General features: G+C 36.1%; 1 protein-coding gene and 1 pseudogene across 1 annotated transcript in view; one reads left to right on the plus strand and one right to left on the minus strand.

Moving 5' to 3' along the window:
• Window positions 1-8,838: 8,838 nt before the first annotated feature.
• LOC102007993 lies at window positions 8,839-9,150 on the minus strand (annotated as a pseudogene).
• Window positions 9,151-11,023: 1,873 nt separating this feature from the next.
• LOC102020003 (phospholipid scramblase 2) overlaps window positions 11,024-18,665 on the plus strand; it is a 42,552-nt gene continuing 34,910 nt past the window's right edge. Inside the window, exon 1 of the mRNA XM_005401438.1 lies at window positions 11,024-11,121. The gene's annotated coding sequence lies outside the window, so the exon portion shown is untranslated. The remainder of the gene's footprint in view (window positions 11,122-18,665) is intronic.

Here is an 18,665-nt window from a genome sequence, read left to right on the forward strand (position 1 = left end):
TTTTTTCCAAGTTTGTGGGTTTTCTTTTTACTTTGCTGGTGATTTCTTTAGATGTGCAGAAACTTTTCAGTAGGATGAGATCCCAGTTGTTGATTCTTTCAAGTGTTTCACGTGCAATTCCCAAAGTCTTTCTAGCATTTATTTTTCAGTAAAAGCTGTGGAATCAATTTAGTTCTCATGTTAATTTAAGTAAACTAGTTGGTCTAGATCATAACCCAATTATTTCCCCAATTAAGATATGCTGCCTTGAGCAGATGCATTCTGTTAGATAAGGTTTTCTGGAAAAATAGTACCATAGGATATAATATGTCATATTACATAATAAGAGATTAAGAGAGACAAAAAACACACATACAACACACAGAAGACTGAATAAATTATCATAGCGCTACAATTCTTTCTCGTTGTGTGTCTCTCTCTTTCTCTCTGTCTGGGGACTGGGGGAATGGCGCTGGTGATTGAACCAGTGTCTTCACACAAAGCCAAAACTCCAGCCATGTTTTTGTGTTTTATTTTGAGACAAGCTCTTGCTAAGTCACAAAGTTGCCAAGGCTGGACTCAAATTTGTGATCCTCCTGCCTTAGTCTCCAAGAATGCTGGAATTACAGGCCTGAGTCATCATATCCATCCTGTGTAGTTGGTTGATATAAATTTTTATTTATTATTGAATGACAGAAGTTCCATAATCACCAGTCTGTAAATTGGAGAGCCAGAAAACCCAGCCATGTAATTCACCACGAGTTTAATGTTCAGAGAACCAGGGAAACCAAGAGTGCAATTCCAATTTAGGCCTGAAGAGAGCAGAAATGTCATGTTCCAGCAAAGCAGTGTGTTAGGAAGAGCAGGAAACCTCTTCCTTCAATGTTCTCTTCTGTTCAGACTTTCAAAAGTGTAGACTAAGCCTACTCACACAGGAAGGGAAATCTAGTTACTCAGTTCACAGTTTTAGATGCCCTTCTGCACACACACCACAACTAAGGTGCAAGGCTTAATCTCACTATTCTGCAACCAGTCAAACTGACATGTAAAACTGATTAACAAGGCTGGTGCATGATTGTAATCCCAGCTGCTCAGAAGTCTCTCGTATGAAGATTGTGAGTTCAAGGCCAGCCTGGACAATTTAGTAAGATGCTGCCTCTAAATAAATAAAATAAAAAGTACTGAAGATCTAGGTAATGGGAGAGCACTTGCTCAGCATGTAAAGTCCTGAGTTCAGTCTCCAGTATGAGAGAGAGAGAGAGAGAGAGAGAGAGAGAGAATATATAGTAAAATAATAATCTTAGCAATGCAGTTCTTATATCTGCAATTGGTCACATGGTCACAACTGGTACCTGTACATATTATCTACTACTCTGATGGAGACCACTATGTAGCAGCTCTGAGCAGGACTTAAATTAACCAATTGGCTTTCCATGTTTACTTGTGAGTCACTGGTCCCTACTGAGGCCTGTAATGGTGGGTGAAGCCATGAGACCTCAAAGGTCAAGACAAGGCCACAGCTGAGGAGTTTTGGCTTCAACTCCAATTTACTAAAAGGAGGCTATAGCTATAAGGATCTCACTCTTTCAGTGAAGGCCTTCCTGTAGCTAACATAGTTTTCCTAAATTAACGTAAGTATTACTTGGAGAATTCCATAAAGTGTTTCCCAAATCCTGCCCAGATTCCTGAATTTTTTTCAGTATTCCTCTCCTTTATTTGAAAATACAATAAATCTGGGCTGCCCTGGGAACTCTGGGTCTTAACTCAGAAAGTCTTAACCCAGACAATCTCAAATATTGTAAGAGAGATAGATCTTCCTGGAGCCCTAAAATCATTTCAATTGTCTCTTTTATTTAAGCCTTTGCCATCCACTTATTTGGGAGACTGTGGGCCTGAGCAGTCTGCAATAACTCAGGGTTATTAACCTGATACTACTCTGTGTTCTCTTTTCATTATCCAAACATCTCAGATAATACAAAGGTTAATTAACATTTTTCATGAGAGCTTATGAAGTATTGTTTTTAACTTCTGAGCTATTATGTAATTAATAAAATTCTAAAAGTTACAGGAAATGAGAACTGAAATTTTGTTCCACAATAGCTTTGCTTTTTTCACTAGCCTGAAGCTAAAGACTTAGGTAATTTAAGAGCAAGCATGAACAAGTAAGCATTGTTTCAGGGTCTACTTGGTCTTCCTGTCCAGAATTTCTGCCCAACTAGAGAATGGTTTCTGACCCTAGGCAGGTAAATACTGTGTGTATTCTCAGTCAGAACTCATTATGCAAGGACTTGGCTGAACAGAACACATCAGCCTGTCTTAATTTGCCCAGTCACGTTGGACAGAACAATCCACAGGACCTGGGATTCCCAGAGATAATCACGTGGTGTGACCTGAAAATTAACCTTCCTTGCTGGACCATTGCTGGACCCCAGTTCCGAGGATGGCACTGGACCGCATGTCTCCTTTACATATGAAGGTTATAAAGGTTGAGATTTTTAGCTTGTCTGCTGTTTGTGGACTGAGACTCACAATGTTCCATCATGAATTCTGCATCGTTGGACATTTTCTCCAAAAGCTTTATATAATGCACACTGTTGTGGGCTAACCAATAACTTCCGAATTTCTACTCAGAAACACAGCATGAAACATCTGACGAAGCCCAAAATATTTAAATGCCTGGACTAGACTAGATAAGATAAATAAAGAGGAATATCGCACAAATATGACTGCAGAGTATTTTGCTCCAACAGTCATAGCTGATGTGTGAAATTATACATAGTGTGCTAATATCAGATCTTCAGTTCCAGAACTATTTAATCATGGACAAACACAGTAAATAATTTACTTGTTTCTTTTCTTCTTGCCTATAATGTTAAATCTAGTGTTAACTTGTCCTTGACAATAGAGTAAATAATTTACATAAGTGTTTTCTTTCCTGTTTATAATGTTAAATGTAGTGTTAACTTGTTGGTTCCCATGTGTATTTTTATGATTTCCATAAGGATATCATTTGTACCTGTTTTCCAAAGTGAACTGTAATACTTAGCACTTCTAAAACGTCCTAAGATCTAAATAATATCATAGAATTCACTCTTCTGCTCAGAATCCCCCAGTGCCTAGAAAGTCACACTTGGAATAAAATACACACTTGTCATTGAAGGCCTCTAGCTATGAACTAGTTCCTGTTGCTTTACTGATTGCCTAGTCTTCCTGTCTTTCATGGTGTTTCTGTTTCCAAAATTCCAAATTCATTTCTTTTTTTTTTTTTTTTTTTTGTATGGGGAATTGAACTCAGGACCTTGCTCTTGCTAGGCAGGTGCTTGTACCACTGAGCTCTATCCCCAGCCCTCAAACTCATGTCTAAAGTCAGGGCTTTTACATTTGTTCTTCCTTCTGCTTCATGCATTTCTCAGTAGAACTTCACCTGGAGCTGGGGATATAGCTCAGCAACACAGCACCTGCCTGGTAAGCGTGCAGTTGTGAACTCGATTACCAGTACCCTGCCCCCCAAAAGAAAGAACTTTACCTAAAAGTTTTTTATTTGTCATGTTTTAGATCTCCAAGTAAATTTTATCTAAAGCAACGGTGTCACACCCTGAAATCTTCTGTGAATTTTCTCCATCAGACCAGTTTTGTTTTATTTTGTTTTGGTTTTTGGTTTTTTGAGTCGGAACTCACTATTGATAGGTTTTTTGACACAGATAAAAATAGAACAAAAATAAACATGCCTTTATTGCGGGCATGGAGAAGACCACAGCAGAAAGGAGGGATGTGGAGCTTCTGAAGGCCAGGCCGAGGGTCAAAGGTTAAATAGGGCCAGGCTGGAGCCGGGCTTTAGGGGGACTGCCTGACATGACAGACAAGATTGGGCAGGAATGTGGGAAAAGGAAACAGGATATTACAAAAAGGGAAGTAGTAATTTCACTCAGAGGAAGAAAGATGGGGCTTAGCGCATGGCCTGTAGTGGGTAGGCACCATACTGGCTCAGTGCCATAGCACATGACCTCCAGTGGGCAGCGCCATAGCGACTCCGCAGGAATTACAATGAGGTGAGAAACTCATCAACTATGTTGCTGAAGTTGGCCTCAAACTCTTAGGCCTCGGTTCTCTGGGTGCTGGGATTATAGGCATGTGCCACCATACTCAACTCTGGAAACATTTTTCTTCCTCTCGGAAGTTAACTATAAGCTGCCTGAGAATTAGTTCCTTTTTGATAGATGTATCTCCTCACTCTAAAAGAACCAGACACATCACAGAGCATCTATAAATTTTCATTTATTGTATGTATGAGAAATTATTTATAAAGCCTTTATTTACAAGGCATTAGTATGTCATTTAACCCACATAAATTTCATTATCAGAGTTCCACTTAAATGTGCTCTTTATTCTGAGCATATAGTTTTTATTTTTATTTTTATTTATTTTTGGTAGAAGGAATTGAATTTAGGACCTTGCACTTGCCAGGCAGGCACTTGTGCCTCTGAGCTATATCCCCGGCCCTGAACATTAAGTTTGATATGGCTGCTAGTGTTATGATATTATGCATCATAGTATTTTAAACTTATAATCTATTCCAGTGGAATTGCTTCTCTTGGGACTATACAAATAAGCTTTTTAAGATTTATTGTAAACATACATTTACTGGGACTGAAAAGAATATATTTATTACATTTCTTCTTCTTTTCTATTTCATAAATACGTAAGCTAATTTTTCCTGTTAGAATTTTTGCTTCCTTATTTTTCAAATTGTATATTTTAGGTAGCTAAGAGTACCAAATTGTGAAATTTATACCCAAATATTATATCTATTTTAAACACTGAGAAGAACTTAGGAAAAAATGCACTATGGTGGGCCTGACATAGGAACTGCGTTTTTAAAAAAGGACTCATAACTCTTTTTGGGATTATCCTAGATATCTGGAAACTTTCTGACTTAAAATCCTGTATCTTTGAAGTTTCAAGTGTATTTTATTTTTCAAATATTTTTCTTAATGGAAAACATTGTTGTGTTAAGATGTCCTTCAAAATCTCATGCTTTTGAAAAGGTGTCAGGTATTTTGTCCTGGTGAAGGGAAAATGCCTAGTGCCAGTGTACAATTTCATATCTATTTTTACTTCAAAGGTGATGTCTAGGATTAGAATTTGCTCACAGCCTTGCAGTATTTTGCTTTGTGCTAAAAATTGAACGAGTAGGATGCTCCGGTGGTGCCATCAGTTTGCATGTGGTACTGATAGAAATGGAATGAGTAAACCAAAACTGTGAAGCTTTATATGTCTCATCTATAAAAAGAATATTTCCATGATAGCTAACTGGTGTTTGGTAGATGAACTGTGCCTTATGTGCTTGTGTACTCCCTGTACTAATTTAATCCTTCACAATGTCCTCAGGTAGTGCATCTAAGATTATCTTTAAATTCATATTTCTCCAAGAAATGCCCTGAAATATATTTTTTAAATCAAGGTCATAAGATATAGAAGAAAGCATCACCATAAATAATATTAAGCATACTTAAAATAATTTTTAGAGTCCTAGACAAAAGTTCTTTAAGTGAATAAAAACATCATCTTTTATAAACGTTTTCTGGAAGAAGCATTTTTTATGGTTATAGGAATTCCAGAATAGGTGATTTCATTTTATCTAAGCTTTCCCACATTAAGATAGTTGTGTCCTTAATTATGAGCATACTAACTTTAGTTTTATGCTGAAATATAGTATAAATTATAAAGAATGATAATATTGATATATATTGGTAGTTGATTATTTATAGGCTTAAATAGTAAAATATGAAAATTAAGCCAGTTAAAATATATTTGAAATTCAACTGAATTTTCTTTTTATTACAGTATATAGATCAGATATGAATTCATCAGCAAAAAGAATTTCTGGAAGTTATATATTGAATATCTGCATTGTAATATATTTCTTTTTTTGTTGTTGTTGTTTTGTTTTTTTCCAGTACTGGGAATCGAACTCATGACCTAGTGCTTGCCAGGCAGGCTCTGTGCTGCTGAGCTAACTCCCCAGCCCCTGTATTATATTTCTAAAAAGAGAAGAGATTTACACAAGTAAAGTTGTATCAACCAAAAATATTTGCAGCACTCTGTACAATGTTGGATGACACTGATTATTTACAATTGTTTCTTCAGAATAATTAAATAGTGAACTTTATCAGCAACTTATTTCTGAAAATTAGGAGTCCAGTGGTAAATATTATAGTGGACATCTGTCCTTATGATAGAGACACTAATTTAGAAGGAAACAAAACTTACTCCCATTTGTTTAGAAATCATTTTTCGAGTTTTGATCACTTATCTGACTTCTACCATTTCAGTTTCTTTGTTCACAGTGTCTGAGTACCTTAAGAATACTGTAAAACCACATAAAGGAGTTCACTATAGTACATTTCCGGAGAGAGTGACCTATTTGAATTTGGATGGGAATTGTTTTTGAAGACTGTTGTTTGTGCCAACAAGTTTTTCTTGGGAGCTCAGCTAGGCCCTGTACAGTAAGTCCTCCGTGGTCTGAGGATTACCAGCTCTTCTCAGGGATCCTGTAGTGTTGGAAGCAGGATGCCGAAGAGCAGCCTGGATGCCTGCTTCCCAATAGAGCATTCCTCCGAGTTGGACCGGTGTAACCAGATGGCTCCTCCGCTTTAGTGCTCTCCAGGTGCAAGAACCGACGTAGGACGCCAATTAGGGCAACTGACACATTTATGAACTGCAGAGTCTTCATTTTAGATGTAAGAGTGTCATGAAAACTCTTCTGACTTGCAGGATATATCTGCTAAAAGTATCTTTATCTATTTGCCAGGTTGTTTCCCATTTGAGGACACTAGAAAGTAGTTTGTACAAGCAGAGTCATGGATTTATATTGAATTATATACAATTATCACCAATTTCTTTAAAGTAGATTACAATATACATTGTTAGAAATGTAAAATGTTTCACTTGGATTAAGTTTTTCTAAATAAGTTTTCTCTGGAAATGAACACTTTTTATTACTAACTTGAGTTCTGAATTTTAAAAATTATTTTATTCTATAGGTTGTATTTTTGAGATTATAAAGTATAAGAGGCCAAAATTATACAATATTGTTACTCTTTTTAGATATATAAAGTTTGGGTCTGGGGATACAGCTTAGTGGCATAGCACCTGCCTGGCAAGCATAAGGCCCTGAGTTCGATTCCTGGAACCAATAAAATAAAATAAATATGTAAAATTTATACATATTTGTGCAAAATTTGTTTCAAGGTGAAATGTAAAATTCTACATCACCAATTTTTACTTTTTTAAATTTTTTAAGAAAGGTACTTTTAATTTTTTCCTTTTCATTTTTTTCTCACAAAAAATCTGTAGTTTTATAGACATAATAATGAGTAGTATAAAAATATGGCTTTGTTTACTTTTAGCATCTGTGATTATGACATACTTATCTCCCACTATTTGAAAAGTTAAAGATTCTAAAGAAATAATGAAGGATTTTTGCTTTGTTTTCATTTTTCCAGTGGTACTTTTTCCATACACTCAACAAATTGCAATTATAATATGAGTTAAGGTACATGATGTTGAATTTTTAATAAGTACCAGCTATAGAGCAGTAGTACATAATATAGGTAAAGGAATATCTATTAAAACACTAAGGAGTTCGTATATTGTGGCTAAGTTTTTCTTATGAGAAGTTGTAAGTTAAAATTTAAGATAACAATGACATTTGATCTTCCTCTCTTTGTAAATAGAAACATGTAAAATGTTTACAGGCAGGTCGACACTCATACTGGGGGTGCTAATGCTTTAGTTTTACTGTAGTGGATGTTTTGTGATCAATATTTATCATTTATTTCATAAACACAGGAGAACATTAGGATTTGAAGTTTGCAAAGTGTATATCAAGAAATTGAAATATGTGCTTTTTCCTATCTTGCTGAAGATACAAGTATGCGTTATAGAAGCGATCATATCTTTAAGAAAAAGAATTAATTCTTATGACTCATTGTCAAACTATACATTGTCCCAGGATATAATATAATGTAGATTTTCTCAAGCAGTAAAACTGTATAAGAACATTTTATGGAAGGCTGCCAAGTGATCAGAGAGTGTTTTCTGTCAACTGGAATTGCCCAATCCCACGGTGTGTCAAAGTTCAAAGCAATGTACCTTTCCCATGCCAGGTTTTCTAAAGGGTTATTCACTTTTCATTCCTTCTTCATTTGTAACTTCTTCTGTTTTACTGTGTAGGTTAAAACCCTGTTATTTTGCTTGCAGGTTGTGTAGACATTGACATTTTGAAAAATTATTAGTGAAATCAACCTAATAGAGTCTCAAAGAAAGAACTGATTTCATCCATCCTTATGAAAATGTTAATGGTAGCTTATTAAAGTCAACCATATCATCAGATATAAGAAACAGGTAAAAGTACTTTTTTACTTTTAAATCCAAAGAGAGCCAAAATTTAATTTCAGTCTCCTAATCTTTGTATCTGTGTGAATATAAACAATAGACTTGATGAAGCATCTCTAAACTTCGGATTTCTTACCTTTAGAATTAGAGTAACCATCCCCTCATTTTGTATTTGTTTAGGATTATATAAGCATGCTTCCCATCATTTTTTTTTGTACTTCCAAATGTATGCTTTAAAAAGTATAAACTATATAAACAACTAGGTAAGCTTATGGAGAAGCTGACCAAGACACATAAATTAGAAGATCCAGGTATCCATCTAAATTTTCTATATTTCTTTTTTTTTTGTTTTTGCAGAAATTTATTAAGGTTATTTAATATACAACTTTTCATATGTCATTTTGCAAGTCCTTCATTATAAAGACAATTCTTTTGTCTGATGACAAACGGCAGCCACAATCATTACTCTGAACCTCCACGTTGGATAAACTCCGTTTCCTCTTGAGATAGTAGTTTCCTTCTATGCTTCTGAGGTAGCGCGTTTGTTACTTCTGCAATGTCTGGTGGACCTGGATGCATCAGCAACTCCAGTGATTTACTCCCCTTAGAATGCGGTGAAATTACAGCAGAGTGAGAGGGCATCCCTGCTGATCCCAAAGCTTCCGATACACTGGGTTTAGGATTGTCTCTTCTGTCGGGGAACTTTATCAATGGTGTGTGTGGTTTGACTGCCTGGATGACCCGGCTGGCAGACGCCATCTTGCTGCCCATCATGACCCCGGGCAAAGGCAGCTTCCTTCCCACCATTTTTTCTAGTTGCATGGCTCATGTTCCGCTGATTCTCCCCTTTGCTTGGACAGATAACCTCAACTTACATAAAATTCTCTGAATTTAAGACGGTGCAGATAGTGTACCAAGTGGCAGATCATTTGGGGGAGGGAACTAAGTCTTAATTCTTAATATTGGATATCTCTAATCTAGTCTATTCTACATCCAGGATATAGGTGTTCTCTCAGACTACTGCTGCTGTCATGCTACTGTGATAAATTTCAGGTTTTATATGTGATTGACATAATAATTACTGATTTTTGAGTTTTTTAAAAAATAAACTCAAAATGGTCTGGTTTTTCTAGCTACTTTTGGTTTTCCAAATTTTAGTTTGCTTAAAAGTTTGTTCTAAATTTTGAACACCTAACTTGAATTCAGCTTGATTTCTACATGTCAAGCCACAAACATTTGAAATCCCTTCAGTCTTCAAAGAAGAGTATTTAAGAATACATCTAAGACACAGAATTTTATAACTAGCAAAAACCCTAAGCATACCATATTCAGATTAGAAAACTGAGGCGATAATATCTCAATGATAAAGCTCATAGTACAAAGATTAATCTCTTACAATTGCAGTTTTTGAGATATCTGTATAACCTCATAACTGTGGTAAATGTAGAAAACATGGCATATTCTTTTCAGTGATTGAAAGAAATAAAAATTAAGAGAGCAGAGTTGGATGAAGAAATGTGAGGGAATGTGTCTATTTTACAAAACTCTGGATATACTCTAGTGAGACCATCAATTAAAATCTCTTTTAATCACTCATTTCTGTCAGTATTTTACAACCTATCATGAAAGCTACTGTCAGTCAGTAGAACACAGTTGTGGAATGTTTATTTTCTCTTTTTAGTCTCACTACAGGAGGGATTTTCAGCATGCTCATCAGGTGAAGGGCTTATAAAACTCCTGTTTACTGTGACCTGTTTAGCCTGTTTCTCTTCTCCATGGAGAAGCTGGCCTTCCTTTTGGGCAGGCTAAGCCCATCGTTCACAAAACAGCATCCTCTGTCCAGGGCTATTTCCCTTTATTGATGTCAGTGGGCTTTTATCTCATCTGAAGAGCTGATGCTATAAAGTGCTAAATCTGTCCCTCTGCACAGGAAACATCCTACAGAAGCTGTCCTGACATCACGGGCTGGATGGAGATTACCTTTAATGCACACATCTCTTCATAGAAGTCCAAATCCTTTGGTTTGGCGGGAGAGACTGCGGATGTCCAAGTCTATTGTACTATGCACAGCTGAGGTTGACAGACCAGCTCAGATCAGAGGGAAGCTCTGTCCTGGATTTTCCCCAGTCCTCATGTATTTAATGTTGCTCTTCTGCTTTGAATTTCTTGGCTCTCATGTTTAGGTACTAAAGTCTTCGCCTTTTCCTTTGCCCAAAGCCTGTTACAAAATACGTTGTTCTAATTGACACTCCATTTAGTTGTTTTCATATGACAGAAAGGGGGACTTCTCAGTAGCATCCTCCCACACAGGAAGAAAAGGAAACTGCTACTTCAGAGGACACAAGCAGTGCTCTGCGGCTGTCCTGCGGCCCACAATGTAATGTTTTCAATTGTTTCATTATTCAACAAAGAGCAGTAAGAAAACAGTATGTTAATCAGAAATCGGTCTGTTCATGGGAGACGGCCGCAGCTTGGTCATTTACTTATCTTTGGCATACGTAGTATTTGGCGCTAGTCCTCGAGCCTCTGCCTACAGTTCCGGGTCACCAGAAAAGTTAGCAGCTTTCTATAAAATTACAAGCAAGTAGTCATAGAACTAACTGCCTGCAGGGTTCTGAATAGAATGTTTACTGTGTAGCTGCTTGGATCTGCCCAGACATCTTAGACACTTCCTAGGAGGAACTACGAGAGAAGTTGTAATGTCAGCCAGGTAGATGACCACGCCTCTTCTCATCGATTTTTAAGGTAATCGTTTTGTACTCGGTCCTGCTGTGTTCCAAATCCTGGTGTCAGCAGGTGATGATTCCTTGTGTTTATATCTGAGGTCCTCTTCCTGACCAAAAACATGGAGATTTTGTAATTCTACCAGAAAACTATGATCTTCAGGCAAAGGGGCTATACGTTTACTGATCATTCATTGCTGTCAGTCTCATGTGAGAGAAAATCTTTCCTTTTGTACAGATTTGCTTGATTTATAAGTTTAGTATAAATCTCTGAACATCTCATACAGGCAAGAAACATATTTATATATCTCTATACAGATAACAGAAATAAATGCCACCATTGCATTTATATACCATATGTATAGAGTAATAAAGCCTCTCACCTCATCTGCTTCTCTGAGTTATAATTAGCAAAGTGTCTAAAATACTTTGTGTACCCTGTCACATTTTCTCTACCTGTCCCCGCCCCCTTCACTCCATGATCCTTCACAACTGCTCTTGCTATTCCTCCTTGGGATACGTGGGGTTTCTTTCTAAGCTTCCATTAAGGTATCAAAGGGACAACATTCCATCTCTGAGGTTCATATAATTGCTTTATAAAACTGAGATGAAAGTTGAACTAGCTGGACATGGTGGCGCACACCTGTAATCCCAGCACTCGGGAGGCTGAGGCAGGAGGATTATTGCAAGTTCGAGACCAGTCTAGGCTGCAAAGTGAACTCAAGGCCAGCCTCAACTGCATAGTGAGACCCTGTCTGAAAAAGACAAAAAAAAAAGAACTAGGAGTGGACTATTAATTACCACATTCAACCAACTGCAAATTCTTTCTGAAGATATGCTGTTTCTATGTATGTGAGCTCATAGAATAAGACAGAATTTTCTTCCAGGATTAATAAACTTGTTTGATTAAAGCCAGTGATAACATGATTATTTTCTCAGAGAGCACAGAAGAAGTACTTTATATAACTGAGCAACTATTCCTATTCTTTGAAGTCCTGTGACATAGGAAGTGTCTAAATTGTGACAGTCTTCAAAAAAGTGTTGATGGGGCTGGAGATTTAGCTCAGCAGCAAGCGCAAGGTCGTGAGTTTGATTCCTGGTGCCTGAAGAAAAAAAAAAAAGAAAAAAAAAACAAAACAAACACAGTGTTTATATTTTAGATCTGCTAGAAATAATACATTCTTTATCAAACAAGATAAGCATGAAGAGGGCATCAATTTCAGTGGAGATTTTTGGGGGACACGTGAAAGATCTTTAGTTTATTCAACATGATTACATTATAACTTTTTAGTTGATAGTGTGTAGGTAGAATCCAATAAATGTGTACAAACTGACAAGCATTAAAAACATTAGTATATATTAGTAATTTATAAAAACAATATGCTTATTGTAATCTATAAGAATTAATTTGTAGGTAGAGATGTTTAAAAGTATATTTGTCATATGTAAAACATATTTGTGTATTTACCAAGGCACATAGATGGCATATTTTGATGTGTTCTGAATTCCAAGAGTCTCTCCATACATGTTGATTAATTTACACACACACACATGCACACATGCACACGCACATACATATGCAAGCACGCACACCCATTAATTTAGAGTGAGGGTCCCTGGTTGTCTGCTTCTCAACAAAAGCTTTCAGAACACTGGTGAATAAATGCGAGAATCAACTTTTTCAGAATCCTGACAATAAAGATTTACAGCAATTTGAAGTGCATTATTCTACCAAAAAAACAGACATCTCAGTCAGAAGAGTGTGCTTTGTAGAATTCAAGTTGCCTTATTCTTATCCCTTCTCTCCTCCTCCTCAGAAGCCTTGGAATACAGTAGTTATAAGGTAACGGACAGAATAATGTTCACCAAAGAAGTACATCTGATAATACACAAAAGCTGTAATTATATTTCCTTATGTGTCAAAGGAATTCTGAAAGTATAATTAAGCAAAGATCTTGTGATGGGGGTTATTCTGTATTTTCTGTGTGGGATTCACAGAATCAAGCATGTCCTTTTAGGAGGTAAGGTAGAAAATAAAAGAAGAAAGAACACTACAGGGCCGAGGATAGAGCTCAGAGGCACAAGCACCTGCGTGGCAAGCTCAGGGTCCTGAGTTCAATTCCCAGTACCAAAAATAACAAAAACAAAAAAACAGAATGAATACTACACAAGGTTAAGGAAGCCAAAGAATGTGGACTGCCTTATACTGAAAAAGGCGAACAAAAATTTTTTTTCTAAAACCCTTCAGGATAAATACAACTAATAAAATTTAGATTTCTGACTTTTATAACTATAATATAATAAGTGTGCGGAATTTGTATCACTAAGTGTATAGCGGTTTGTTCTTGCAGAAATACAAAATCTATATAGATTTTGGTCCCAGCGAGTGAGAGGTTTCTGTACTAATAGCCTAAAAGTATGCTATGACTTTAAAATTGAGAGGTGGAGGCTGACAGAATTTTGAAAAGAACAGTAGAAAATGCCTGGATTATTATTTCAGGAAACCATTAGTAGAAATGTGATTTTAACATTATTGTTTGTGACAACTCAGAAGAAAATAATGAAAATGTTATTGGAAACACGAAGAAAGGTAATTGTGGTATATACTGACAGAATACTGAGTTTAATTGTGTCCTACATTTATTTGGAGAAAGGAATTTACAAGCATGTACTTAGATTCTAGTTGAAATTTCTAAGCAAAGTGTTGCAGTTGTGGCCTGATCTATTTCTTTATTTTTTTAATTAATTAATTAATTAATTAATCGTCCTTTTGAGACAGGGTCTCGCTATGCAGTTCAGGCTGGCCTTGAGCTCACTAGCCCAGGCTGGTGTGGAACTCACTATGATCCTTCTGCTTCAGCCTCCCAAGTGCTGGGATTACAGGTGTGCACCACCAACCCCGGCTGGTCTATTTCTTTAGTACAATGTTATAACAATGAAAAATATTGAGGAAGAATTTTTTAAGCAAAAAAGAACCAGGACTTGATGTTTTTGTTTTTGTTTTTTCTCCGGTACCGGAAACCGAACTCACGACCTTGTGCTTGCCAGGCAGGCGCTTTGCCGCTGAGCTAAACCCCCAGCCCCAACCAGGACTTGATGATTTGACAAACTTTCAGCTAATCTAGTTTAGAAAAGACACTATAATTAGGACATGCGTTGTCTGGAATGTACCCTGGAAAGAAGGCCAAGGAAGTGGTTAAACAACCTTTTTGTAGTATTTCTGAAGTATCAGAATTTCAAAATATGCAATTATCCTCAAAAAATTGTCGCTAACTGGCCGGTCTTGAAGTTCCCTTGAAGCCCACTGGCAGAGATCGCGCGATATTTTACCTGACTCCGGGCGCCATGAATGGGAAAGAGCAGCTTTTGAAAAGAATCAGCGACAGCTATTAACACCCGAATAAAGCAGTAATAGCAGCTGGGTGTGTAAGAACCTGACTGAAATCTCTGAAAAGGAAAAGTTGGATATATCCGTAAGGGTTAAAAGTGTTGACATAGTCCTGGAAATCCAGAAGGAAAAATACCTGAGGTAAAATATGTTCAGAACTCTATACACACCCAGAGGAAATCAATAAGGAAATAATGTCACCTTTGGCTGACTTTAAGACTGTGGAAGCGAGGCAAAGAAATTATGTTAAGGTTGTAAACAGCTGCCAGGAACACTGACCATGTGCTCCTCAAACACACAGAATCTTTGGAAGCACTAGAGAGATAGGCGGGTAGAGGGCATTTAAGGGAAACAGTGTACTCACTAGATGAACTCTAAGCAAACTGAGTGGATGACACATGTATCACAGAATAGACTCTAAGAAATTCAACAAATTACCAGTCGAGGATATAGCTCAGTGGCATGGCACCTGCCTGGCAAGTGCGAGGTCCTGAGTTCGATTCCTCATACCAAAAAAAAAAAAAAAAAAATCTGAAATAATACATAGGCTGCAAGTTTCCCTTCATTTAAACCATATAGGCTTGGAGGTGCACACCTATAATCCCAGCACTGGGGAGGCTGAGGCAGGAGAATCATTGTGAGTTTGAGGCCAGCCTGGACTACAAAGTGAGCTCAATACCAGACTGAACTGTAGAGTGAGACCCTGTCTCAAAAAAAAAAAAAAGAAAAAAGAAATTCAACAAGCAAAGAGAAAAACAAACACAACAACACACTCTGGGAAAGAGACAAATATAAATACTAGATTTGTTATATTGTTAAAATAGCTAGTTTTCAACAAATTACACAACATCTAAAGAAATAGGAAAGTGAGGCCCAAACACAGAAATAGAAGTCAGTAGAAACTAACCTAGACAGTGCAGACACTGAGTTTAATTAAGAAAACCTTTCAAAAGTTCTTCTCAGAACTGAAGTATGAGAATGATATCTAGTCAAAAAAGATTATATAGGAATAGATCAATAAAAAAATATATCGTGAATGTATTTTAGATTGCAGCATTTTCTGTGGGACTGGGTATTGAATCCAGGGCCATTGCCTCTACAGTTACTTTTACTTTTTATTTTGAGTAAGGATCTCTCACTAAGTTATCCAGGCAGGACTCACACTTGCAGTCCTCCTGCCTAAGCCTCCCAGAGTGCTGGAGTTAAAAATGTGCACCACCACACCCAGCCTTTTTTGTCTTAGGTAACTAAAAAAAATAGTAGCTCAAAACAGTAAGTCTGCAGATGATCATATGAAAATAAAGATATAAATTGTATAACTGATTTTAAAAGCAACTTTTAAGAATATTCTGCTTATACTGTTAAGTCTATAACATACAGAAAAGTAATATATTTGCCAATAACTGTCCAAAAGAGGTACTCCAAACAAAGCTGTATTTGGCTAAGGAAATAACTCCAGATAGTAAATCCATAAGAATAAGGAAAGAGCCAGGCATGGTGGCACACGCCTGCAATACCAGCACTCGGGAGGCTGAGGCAGGAGGATCCTTGTGAGTTCGAGACCAGCTTGGGTTACAAAGTGAACTCAAGGCCAGCCTGAACTGCACAGTGAGACCCTGTATGAAAAAGACCAAATAAATAAATAAATAAATAAATAAAATAAAAATTACAAAAATAAAACAGAGAAGCAGAAACAATGAAGAGATTTATATAACAAAAGTTGTATATAGTCAGTGTGGTTGGTTCATAGTAAATGAGAGTATGTATATATGACATATGTATAATAATAACAGAACAAAACAGGGAGAAGGGAAGCAATCATTTTGAGGTAGTATTTATAATGTCACTGGAATTAAGTCAACATATATCTAAAGTACATGAGAAGCACTATGTACATTGTGAACTCTAGACTAACTATACAAAGTATATAATAGGTATAATATATGTATTAGATACATAGACAAGAACAGTGTATGAAGACTGAAAAAACAAAAAAATATACACGAAGTCCAAGGAAAACAAAAGCAAAAGAGACATGGCACATGTAAGTCAAATTATATCAATACTACATTTTAGTAGAATTGATTAAGCAATTCAATTGAGATGAGATCAGCTGAGTGGATAAATATCACACAAGTAAACCTATGTTTTCTGCAAGATACGTGCTGTAGATTTAATATAAATAAGTTAAAAGTCTAAGAGTCAGAAAAGACATAACATGAAAATAATTACCAAAGACAGTTGGAGTGGGTTTGATACTATCAGACAAAATACAGTTTAAGATCAAATGTTACTAAAGACATTCAAAGAATTTTATTTTATTTTTATTTTTTTGAGACAGGGTTTTGCTATGCAGTTCAGGCTGGCCTTGAGATCACTTTGTAGCTCAGGCTGGCCTTGAATTTCAGCAATCCTCCTGCCTCAGCCTCCTGAGTGCTGGGATTACAGGTATGTGGCACCACGCCTGCCTCTCAAAGAATTTTATGAGAATGATAAATTAATCTGTTAGTTGATATAACAATAAAAAAATTATCTATCTAATTGTAGTCTCAGAATTCATTAAGCAAACAGTTATAGAAATGAAGAAATATAAAATTCAATACTAACAGAAATGTCCATCTATAATTATCAATAACTGAACAGGCAGGGATCAATAGACAAATAGGAGATTTAAACAACTCTATAAACCAACAAACTTTTTTTTTTGTTTTTTTTTGAGACAGGGTCTCAGTATGTAGTGGAGCTTGGCCTTGAACTCACTTATGTAGCTCAGGTTGGCGAACTCTCAGTGATCCTCCTACCTCAGCCTCCTGAGTGCTGAGATTGTAGGTGTGAACCACCATACCCAGCAAACCAATTGCCTTTAACATACCTGTATAGGACACTCCATGTGACAACAGTTAAATGACATTCTGCTCAAGTGGACATGGAACCTTGTCCACAATAGAGCACTCATTTGGCCATAATATAGTTCACACTAAATCTAAAAGGGTTAAAAGCATGATATACATTTTCTAACCACAAAGAAGTAAAATTATGAATAAAAAAGCAGGCAGTTAGAGACATTCGTGAGCTTACAGAAATTAACAATTTGCTCATAAATAATGAGTCAGAGAAATAATTACGAGAAAACTAAAAAATACTTTGAACTGAATGAAAATAAAAACAATGAAATATCAAATGTTAAGGATAAAATCAAAGCAGCACATGCAATTTTCTAATTATAAGTGATTATACTTTAAAAAAGAATAGAGATCTCAAAACAATAACAAATCCTTTCTTTTTAAGATACTAGATAGAGACAAAAGTAAAACTTAAGTATGCAGAAAAAGAAATAAAGGGAAAATTAATGAAATAGGAAATGTCAAACCAAGTGAAAAAACAAGCAAAAAGTTGGTTCCTTGAAAAATTCAACAAAACTGACAAACCTCTATTTAGATTGACCATGATAAGAAATGAAAAAAAAAAAAAAAAAGAAATGAAGACTCCAATTAATAAAATCATGAGTGGAACAAGGGATCTTACCATTAACTCCATAAGAATAAAAAGATAAGAATAAGGAAAATGTGATGTTTATACGCAATAAAGTAAAAATCTGCAATAAAGGATAAATTTGAGGCATTCATAGGTAAATTGGTGCAAAGTGAGAATATAATGTTAAGTGAAATAAGTCAGATGCACAAGCTTAAATATCTCTTATGAGAAACTCATTGTATAAATAAACTGCAAACAGAGAGAGAGAGAGAGAAGAGAGAGAGAGGGCAAAACAGAAGATAGGTGGGAAGTGGGGAGAAGTTCAGACAACTCCCTGAATGATCTATTCCATTGTTTCAAAAACGTTTTCATATATATGCTAACTTCTGTCATTTATATTGTACTAGTACTTTCTCTTAGTTCATTGAAAGGAAAGTTTAGAGCTATTATCTGTTTAGTTCTTTTTTTTGGCTTTTTGAGACAGGGTCTTGCTATGCAGTTCAGGCTGGCCTTGAGCTCACTTTATAGCCCAGGCTGGTCTCGAACTTACAGCAATCTTCTTACCTCAGCCTCCCACGTGTTGGGATTACAGATGTGCACCAGCACATCTGGTTTATTTCTTCTTTGTAAAAGAGTCTTTTTGTCTATGTTTTGTTCTTTTAAAGCTACTTTTAAAATTTGGTATTGTGTATTTTTTTATTATC

The sequence above is a fragment of the Chinchilla lanigera genome, unplaced genomic scaffold, assembly GCF_000276665.1.
Source record: "Chinchilla lanigera isolate Chin_1 unplaced genomic scaffold, ChiLan1.0 scaffold00073, whole genome shotgun sequence".
Classification (NCBI taxonomy): domain Eukaryota; kingdom Metazoa; phylum Chordata; class Mammalia; order Rodentia; family Chinchillidae; genus Chinchilla; species Chinchilla lanigera.